Here is a 9,778-nt window from a genome sequence, read left to right as displayed (position 1 = left end):
AACCCACCACAGCGCACCATAGCCCACCACAGCGCACCAGAGTCTGTCCCGGCCCACCAGAGCCTGTCCCAGCCCACCACAGCCCGTCCCAGCCCACCGCAGCCCGCCACGGCCCGTCCCAGCCCACCACAGCCCATTCCAGACCACCAGAGTCCCTTCCCAGTTCACCACAGCCCACCACAGCCCGTCCAATTTCACCACAGCCCGTCCCAGCCCGTCCCAGCCCACGACAGCTCGTCCCAGCCCACGACAGTCCGTCCCAGCCCACCAGAGCCCACCCTAGCCCACCACAGCCCAGAAGAGCTTGTCAGAGACCACCACAGCCCGTCCAAGCCCACCACAGCCCACTACGGCCCACCACAGCCCGTCCCAGCCCACCACAGCCCGTCCCAGCCCACCACAGCCCGTCCCAGACCACCACAGCCTCTCACAGCACACCACAGCCCGTAACAGCCCACCACAGCAAGTACCAGCCCGTCCCAGCCCACCACGGCCCGTCTCAGCCCACCACGGCCCGTCTCAGCTCACCACAACCCGTCCCAGACGACCACAGCCCGTCCCAGCCCACCACAGCCCACCACGGCCCGTCCCAGCCCACCACAGCCCGTCCCAGCCCACCAGAGCCCGTCCCAGCCTGTTTCAGCCCACCACGGCTAACCACGGCCTGTCCCGGCCCACCACGGCCAACCACGGTCCACCATGGCCCACCAGAGCACACCACGGCCCACCACGGCCCTTCCCAGTCCACCACAGCCCACCACAGCCTGTCCCAGCCCACCACGGCCCGTCCCAGCCCACCACGGCCCACCCCAGCCCACCATGGCCCGTCCCAGCCCACCACGGCCCATCACAGCCCACCACGGCCTGTCCCAGCCCACCACGGCCCATCACAGCCCACCACAGTTCACCACAGCCCGTCCTAGCCCAGCACGGCTCGTCCCAGCCCACCACGGACCGCCACGGCCCATCTCAGCCCACCACAGCCTGTCCAAGCCCAGCACAGCCCTCCACAACCCTCCACAGCCCGTCCCAACCCTCCACAGCTCATCCCAGCCTACCACAGCCCGTCGCAGCCCAACACAGCTTATCCCAGCCCACCGAAACCCGTCCCAGCCCACTGCAACCCGTCCCAGCCCACCACAGCCCACCACAGGTCACCACAGCCCACCACCGGTCACCACAGCCCACCACAGGTCACCACAGCCTGTTTCAGCCCACCACGGCAAACCACGGCCCGTCCCAGCCCACCACGGCCCACCACAGCTCGTCCCAGATAAACACGGCGCACCACAGCCCACCACGGCCCGTCCCGGCCCACCACAGCCCGTCACAGCCCGTCCCAGCTCTCCACAACACACCGCAGCCCACCACAGCCCACCACAGCCCGTCCCAGCCCACCACGGCCCACGAAAGCCCACCACAGCCCGTCCCAGCCCACCACTAAGCCGTCCTAGCCCACCACAGACCTCCAGAGCCCGTCTCAGCTCACCACAGCCTATCCCAGCCTACCACGGCCTACCACAGCACACCACGGCCCACCGCAGCCTATCCCAACCCGTCCCAGCCCACCACGGCCCGTCCCAGCCCACCACGGTCCGTCCCAGCCCACCACGGCCCGTCCCAGCCCGTCCCAGCCCACGACAGCCCGTCCCAGCCCACCACAGCCCGTCCCAGCCCACCACAGCCCGTCCCAGCCCACCACAGCTCGTCCCAGCCCACCAGAGCCCACCACAGCTTGTCCCAGCCCACCACAGCCCGTCCCAGCCCACCACGGCCCGTCCCAGCCCACCACGGCCCGTCGCAGCCCACCACGGCCCGTCGCACCCCACCACGGCCTGTCCCAGCCCACCACGGCCCGTCCCAGCCCACCACAGCCCGTCCCAGCCCACCAGAGCCCGTCCCAGCCTGTTTCAGCCCACCACGGCTAACCACGGCCTGTCCCGGCCCACCACGGCCAACCACGGTCCACCATGGCCCACCAGAGCACACCACGGCCAACCACGGCCCTTCCCAGTCCACCACAGCCCACCACAGCCTGTCCCAGCCCACCACGGCCCGTCCCAGCCCACCACGGCCCACCCCAGCCCACCATGGCCCGTCCCAGCCCACCACGGCCCATCACAGCCCACCACGGCCTGTCCCAGCCCACCACGGCCCATCACAGCCCACCACAGTTCACCACAGCCCGTCCTAGCCCAGCACGGCTCGTCCCAGCCCACCACGGACCACCACGGCCCATCTCAGCCCACCACAGCCTGTCCAAGCCCAGCACAGCCCTCCACAACCCTCCACAGCCCGTCCCAACCCTCCACAGCTCATCCCAGCCTACCACAGCCCGTCGCAGCCCAACACAGCTTATCCCAGCCCACCGAAACCCGTCCCAGCCCACTGCAACCCGTCCCAGCCCACCACAGCCCACCACAGGTCACCACAGCCCACCACCGGTCACCACAGCCCACCACAGGTCACCACAGCCTGTTTCAGCCCACCACGGCAAACCACGGCCCGTCCCAGCCCACCACGGCCCACCACAGCTCGTCCCAGATAAACACGGCGCACCACAGCCCACCACGGCCCGTCCCGGCCCACCACAGCCCGTCACAGCCCGTCCCAGCTCTCCACAACACACCGCAGCCCACCACAGCCCACCACAGCCCGTCCCAGCCCACCACGGCCCACGAAAGCCCACCACAGCCCGTCCCAGCCCACCACTAAGCCGTCCTAGCCCACCACAGACCTCCAGAGCCCGTCTCAGCTCACCACAGCCTATCCCAGCCTACCACGGCCTACCACAGCACACCACGGCCCACCGCAGCCTATCCCAACCCGTCCCAGCCCACCACGGCCCGTCCCAGCCCACCACGGTCCGTCCCAGCCCACCACGGCCCATCCCAGCCCGTCCCAGCCCACGACAGCCCGTCCCAGCCCACCACAGCCCGTCCCAGCCCACCACAGCCCGTCCCAGCCCACCACAGCTCGTCCCAGCCCACCAGAGCCCACCACAGCTTGTCCCAGCCCACCACAGCCCGTCCCAGCCCACCACGGCCCGTCCCAGCCCACCACGGCCCGTCGCAGCCCACCACGGCCCGTCGCACCCCACCACGGCCTGTCCCAGCCCACCACGGCCCATCACAGCCCACCACAGTTCACCACAGCCCGTCCTAGCCCAGCACGGCCCGTCCCAGCCCACCACGGACCACCACGGCCCATCTCAGCCCACCACAGCCTGTCCAAGCCCAGCACAGCCCTCCACAACCCTCCACAGCCCGTCCCAACCCTCCACAGCTCATCCCAGCCTACCACAGCCCGTCGCAGCCCAACACAGCTTATCCCAGCCCACCGCAGCCCGTCCCAGCCCACCGCAGCCCGTCCTAGCCCACCGAAACCCGTCCCAGCCCACCGCAACCCGTCCCAGCCCACCACAGCCCACCACCGGTCACCACAGCCCACCACAGGTCACCACAGCCTGTTTCAGCCCACCACGGCAAACCACGGCCCGTCCCAGCCCACCACGGCCCGCCATGGCCCACCACAGCTCGTCCCAGACAAACACGGCGCACCACAGCCCACCACGGCCCGTCCCGGCCCACCACAGCCCGTCCCAGCACACCACAGCCCACCACAGCCCATCACAGCCCACCACAGCCCGTCCCAGCTTACCACAGCCCACCACAGACCGTCCCAGCCCACCACAGCCCGTCCCAGCCCCTCCCAGCCCGTGTCAGCCCACCACAGCCTGTCCCAGCCTGTCCCAGCTCGTCCAAGCCTGTCCCAGACCCCCAGAGCCCGTCCCAGCCCACCACGGCCCACGAAAGCCCACCACAGCCCACCACAGCCCGTCCCAGCCCACCACAAGCCGTCCTAGCCCATCACAGACCTCCAGAGCCCGTCTCAGCTCACCACAGCCTATCCCAGCCCACCACGGCCCACCACAGCACACCACGGCCCACCGCAGCCTATCCCAACCCGTCCCAGCCCACCACGGCCCGTCCCAGCCCACCACGGCCCGTCCCAGCCCACCACGGCCCGTCCCAGCCAGTCCCAGCCCACGACAGCCCGTCCCAGCCCACCACAGCCCGTCCCAGCCCACCACAGCCCACTACGGCCCACCACAGCCCGTCCCAGCCCACCACAGCCCGTCCCAGCCCACCACAGCCCGTCCCAGCCCACCACAGCCCGTCCCAGCTCGTCCCAGCCCACCACAGCCCACCACAGCCCGTAACAGCCCACCACAGCCCGTCCCAGCCCCTCCCAGCCCGTGTCAGCCCACCACAGCCCGTCCCAGCCTGTCCCAGCTCGTCCAAGCCTGTCCCAGACCCCCAGAGCCCGTCGCAGCCCACCACAGCCCACCACAGCCCGTCCCAGCTCTCCACAACCGACCGCAGCCCGTCCCAGCCCACCACAGCCCGTCCCAGCCCACCACGGCCCACGAAAGCCCACCACAGCCCACCACAGCCCGTCCCAGCCCACCACAAGCCGTCCTAGCCCACCACAGACCTCCAGAGCCCGTCTCAGCTCACCACAGCCTATCCCAGCCCACCACGGCCCACCGCAGCCTATCCCAACCCGTCCCAGCCCACCACTGCCCGTCCCAGCCCACCACGGCCGGTCCCAGCCCACCACGGCCCGTCCCAGCCCGTCCCAGCCCACGACAGCCCGTCCCAGCCCACCAGAGCCCACCAGAGCCCACCACAGCTCGTCCCAGCCCACCACAGCCCACAAGAGCTTGTCACAGACCACTACAGCCTGTCCCAGCCCACCACAGCCCACTACGGCCCACCACAGCCCGTCCCAGCCCACCACAGCCCGTCCCAGCCCACCACAGCCCGTCCCAGCCCACCACAGCCCGTCCCAGCCCACCACAGCCCGTCCCAGCTCGTCCCAGACCACCACAGCCTCTCACAGCACACCACAGCCCGTAACAGCCCACCACAGCAAGTACCAGCCCGTCCCAGCTGACGACAGCCCGTCCCAGCCCACCAGAGCCCACCAGAGCCCACCACAGCCCGTCCCAGCCCACCACAGCCCACCACAGCCCATCACAGCCCACCACAGCCCACCACAGACCGTCCCAGCCCACCACAGCCCGTCCCAGCCCACCACAGCCTGTCCCAGCCCACCACTGCCCGTCCCAACCCACCACTGCCCGTCCCAGCCCGTCCCAGCCCGTCCCAGCCCGTCCCAACCCACCACAGCCCGTCCCAGCCCACCACAGCCCACCACAGGCCACCGCAGGCCATCCCAGCCCAAAACAGACGGTCCCAGCCAACCACAGCCCGTCGAGCCCACCACAGCCCGTCCCAGCCCTCCACAGCCCGTCCCAGCCCTCCACAGCCCACCACAGCCCGTCCCAGGTCACCACAGCCCGTCCCAGCCTACCACAGCCCACCACGGCTCACCACGGCCCACTACAGCCCACCACGGCCAACGACGGCCCACCACAGCCCGCCACAGACTGTCCCGGCCCGCCAAAGCCCATCCCAGCCTGCCACAGCCCGACCCAGCCCACCACAGCCTGTCACAGCCCACCACAGCCCGTTCCGGTCCACCACAGCCCGTCCCAGCCCACCACAACCCACCACAGACCGTCCCAACCCACCACAGCCCGTCTAAGCTCACCATAACCCACCACAGCCCACCACAGCCCGTCCCGGCCCACCACAACTCGTCCCAGCCCACCACAGGCCGTCCCGGCCCACCACAGCCCGTCCCGGCCCACAACAGCCCGTCACAGCCCACCACAGCCTGGCACAGCCCGTCCTAGCCCGGCATAGCCCGTCCCAGCTCGGCACAGCCCACCACAGCCTGGCAAGGCCCACCACAGACCGTCCCAGCCTGTCCCAGCCCTTCCCAGCCCGTCCTAGCCCACCACAGCCCGGCACAGCCCACCACAGCCCACCACAGCCCACCAGAGCCCGTCCCGGCCCACCAGAGCCCGCCCCGAGCAACCACGGCCCGTCCCAGCCCACCACGGCTGACCACAGCCTGTCCCAGCCCACTACAGCCGCTGCCAGCCCACCACAGCCCACCAGAGCCCGTCCCAGCCCACCACGGCCGGTCCCGGCCCACCACGGCCCACCACAGCCCGTCCCAGCACATCACAGCCTGTCCCAGCCCACCACAGCCCGTGCCAGCCCACCACGGCTGACCACAGCCCGTGCCAGGCCACCACGGCCCACCACAGCCCATCACAGTTCACCACGGCCCTTCCCAGCCCACCACGGACCACCGCAGCCCACCACGGCCCGTCCCAGTTCACCACGGCCTGTCCCAGCCCACCACAGCCCATCCCAGACCACCACAGACCGTCCCAGCCCACCACAGCTTGTCCCAGCACATCACAGCCCGTCCCAGCCAGCCACAGCCCACCGCAGCCCATCCCAGCCCACCCCAGCCAGCCACAGCCCACCACAGCCCACCACAGCACGTCCCAGACCGTCCCAATCCTTCCGAGCCCGTCCTAGCCCAACAAAGACCGCCACAGCCCACCACAGCCCACCACAGCCCGTCCCAACCCACCAGAGCCCGTCCGGAGCCACAACGGCCCGTCCCAGCCCACCACGGCTGACCACAGCCCGTCCCAGCCCACCACAGCCCGTCCAAGCCCACCACAGCACGTCCCTGCCCACCACAGCACGTCCCCGCCGACCACAGCCCACCACAGCCCACAACAGCCCACCACAGCCCACCACAGTGCATCCCAGCCTGTCCCAGCCCACCACAGCCCATCTCAGCACGTCCCAGCTCGTCCCAGCCCACCACAGCTTGTCCCAGCCCACCATAGCCCGTCCAAGCTCACCACAACCCACCATAGCCCGTCCCAGCCCGTCCCAGCCCGGCCTAGCCCACCACAGCCCGTCCCCGCCAACCACAGCCCGTCCCCGCCCACCACAGCCCGTCCCCGCCCACCACAGCCCGTCCCCGCCCACCACAGCCGGTCCCAGCTCACCACAGCCCACCACAGCCCGTCCCAGCCCACCACAGCTTGTCCCAGCCCGTCCCAGCCCACCACAGCCCGACTCAAGCTCACCAGAACCCACCACGCCCCACCACAGCCCAACACGGCCCGTCTCAGCCCACCACAGCCCGTCCCAGCCCGTCCCAGGTCACCACAGCCCGTCCCAGCCTACCACAGCCCACCACGGCTCACCACGGCCCACCACAGCCCGTCCCAGCCCACCAGAGCCCGTCACAGCCCGTCCCAGCCCACCATATAAAGTACAAGCCCATAGAAGCCCACCACAGCCCGTCCCAGCACACCACGGCCCGTCCCAGACCACCACAGCCCACCACAGCCGGTTACAGCTTATCACAGCCCATCCCAGCCCACCACAACCCGTCCCAGCCCACCACAGCCCGTCCCAGCCCACCACAACCCGTCCCAGCCCACCTCAACCCACCATAGCCCGTCCCAGCCCACCACAACCCGTCCCAGCCCGTCCCAGCCTACCACAGCCCGTCCCAGCCCACCGCAGCCAGTCACAGCCCGTCCCAGCCAACCACAGCCCACCACAGCCTGTCCCAGCCCATCCCAGCCCACGACAGCCCGTCACAGCCCACCACAGCCAGTCCCAGCTTGTCCCAGACCACCACAGCCCGTCCCAGCCCACCACAGCCCGTACCAGCCCACCACATCAAGTACCAGTCCGTCCCAGCGCACCACGGCCCGTCCCAGACCACCACGGCCCGTCCCAGCGCACCACGGCCTGTCTCCACTCACCACAGCACGTACCAGCCTGTCTCAGCCTACCACAGCCCGTCCCCGCCCACCGCAGCCCGTCCCAGCCCACCTCAGCCCGTCCCAGCCCACCACAGCCCGTCCCAGCCCAGCGCAGCCTGTCCCAGCCCAGCGCAGCCCGTGCCAGCCCACCACAGCCCGTGCCAGCCCACCACAGCCCGTCCCAGAACACCACAGCTCGTCCCAGCACACCACAGCCCGTCCCAGCCCACCACAGCCCACCACAGCCCGTCCCAGCCCGTCTCCGCCCACCACAAACTGTCCTCGCCCACCACAGCCTGTCCCCGCCCAGCAAAATCTCTCCCCACCCACCACAGCCCATCCCAGCCCACCACAGCTCACCACAAACCACCACAGCCCACTACAGCCCGTCCCAGACCATCCCAGCCCATCCCAGCCCACGACAGCCCGTCACAGCCCGTCCCAGCCCACCACAGCCCGTCCCAGCCCACAACAGCCAGTCCCAGCCCGTCCCAGCCCACCACAGCCCGTACCAGCCCACCACAGCCCGTACCAGCCCACCACATCAAGTACCAGTCCGTCCTAGCCCACCACGGCTTGTCCCAGCCCACCACGGCCCGTCTCTGCTCACCACAGCACGTACCAGCCTGTCTCAGCCTACCACAGCCTGTCCCAGCATGTCCCAGCCCACCGCAGCCCGTCCCAGACCACCGCAGCCCGTCCCAGCCCAACGCAGCCCGTCCCAGCCCAGCGCAGCCCGTCCCAGCCCAGCGCAGCCCGTCCCAGCCCACCGCAACCCGTCCCAGCCCGTCCCAGCCCACCACAGCCCGTCCCGGCTCACCAAAGCTCGTCCCGTCCCAACACGGCCGACCACAGCCCATTACGGCCCACCACAGCCTGTCCCAGCCCACCACGGCCCGTCCCAGCCCACCACGGCCCGTCCCAGCCCACCGCAGCCCGTCCCAGCCCACCTCTAGCCCACCACGGCCCGTCGCAGCCCACCACAGCCCCTCCCAGCCCACCACAGCCCGTCCCAATTCACCACGGCCCGTCCCAGCCCACCACGGCCTGTCCCAGCGAACCACAGCCCATCCCAGCCCACCACAGCCCACCATAGCCAGTCCCAGCCCACCACAGCCCGTCCAAGCCCACCACAGCTCGTGCCTGTCCATCCCAGCCCACCACTGCCCACCACAGCCCGTCCCAGCCAACCAGAAGCAGTCCCAGCCCACCACAACCCGTCCAAGCCCACCACAGGTCGTACCTATCCATCCCAGCCCACCACAGCCCACCACAGCTTGTCCCAGCCAACCAGAGCCAGTCCCAGCCCACCACAACACGTCCAAGCCCACCACAGGTCGTACCTGTCCATCCCAGCCCACCACAGCCCGTGTCAGCCCGTCCCAGACCGTCCCAGCTCACCACAACCCACCACAGCCCGTCCCCGCCCAGCAGAGCCCGTCCCCGCCCAGCAGAGCCTGTCCCCGCCCAGCAAAGCTCGTCCCAGCCTGTCCCAGGCCTTCCCAGCCCACCACAGCCCGTCCCGGCCCACCACAGCCCTGTCCGGCCCACCATGGCGCACCACAACCCACCACAACTTGTCCCAGCACACCACAGCCCGTCCTAGCCCACCACAGCCCGTCCCAGCCCACCACAGCCCGTCACAGCCCGTCCCAGCCCGTGCCAACCCGTCCCAGCCCGTCCCAGCCCACCACAGCCCGTGCCTACCCACCACAGCCCGTCCTAGCCCACCACAGCCCGTCCCAGCCCACCACAGCCCGTCCCAGCCCACCACAGCCCGTCTCCGCCCACCACAACCTGTCCTCGCCCACCACAGCCTGTCCCCGCCCAGCAAAATCTCTCCCCGCCCACCAAAGCCAATCCCAGCCCACCACAGCTCACCACAAACCACCACAGCCCACTACAGCCCGTCCCAGACCATCCCAGCCCATCCCAGCCCACGACAGCCCGTCACAGCCCGTCCCAGCCCACAACAGCCAGTCCCAGCTTGTCCCAGACCACCACAGCCCGTCCCAGCCCACCACAGCCCGTACCAGCCCACCACATCAAGTACCAGTC

The sequence above is a fragment of the Falco cherrug genome, chromosome 21 (genome assembly GCF_023634085.1).
Source record: "Falco cherrug isolate bFalChe1 chromosome 21, bFalChe1.pri, whole genome shotgun sequence".
Lineage (NCBI taxonomy): Eukaryota > Metazoa > Chordata > Aves > Falconiformes > Falconidae > Falco > Falco cherrug.
Note: the sequence above shows the minus strand (reverse complement) of the source record.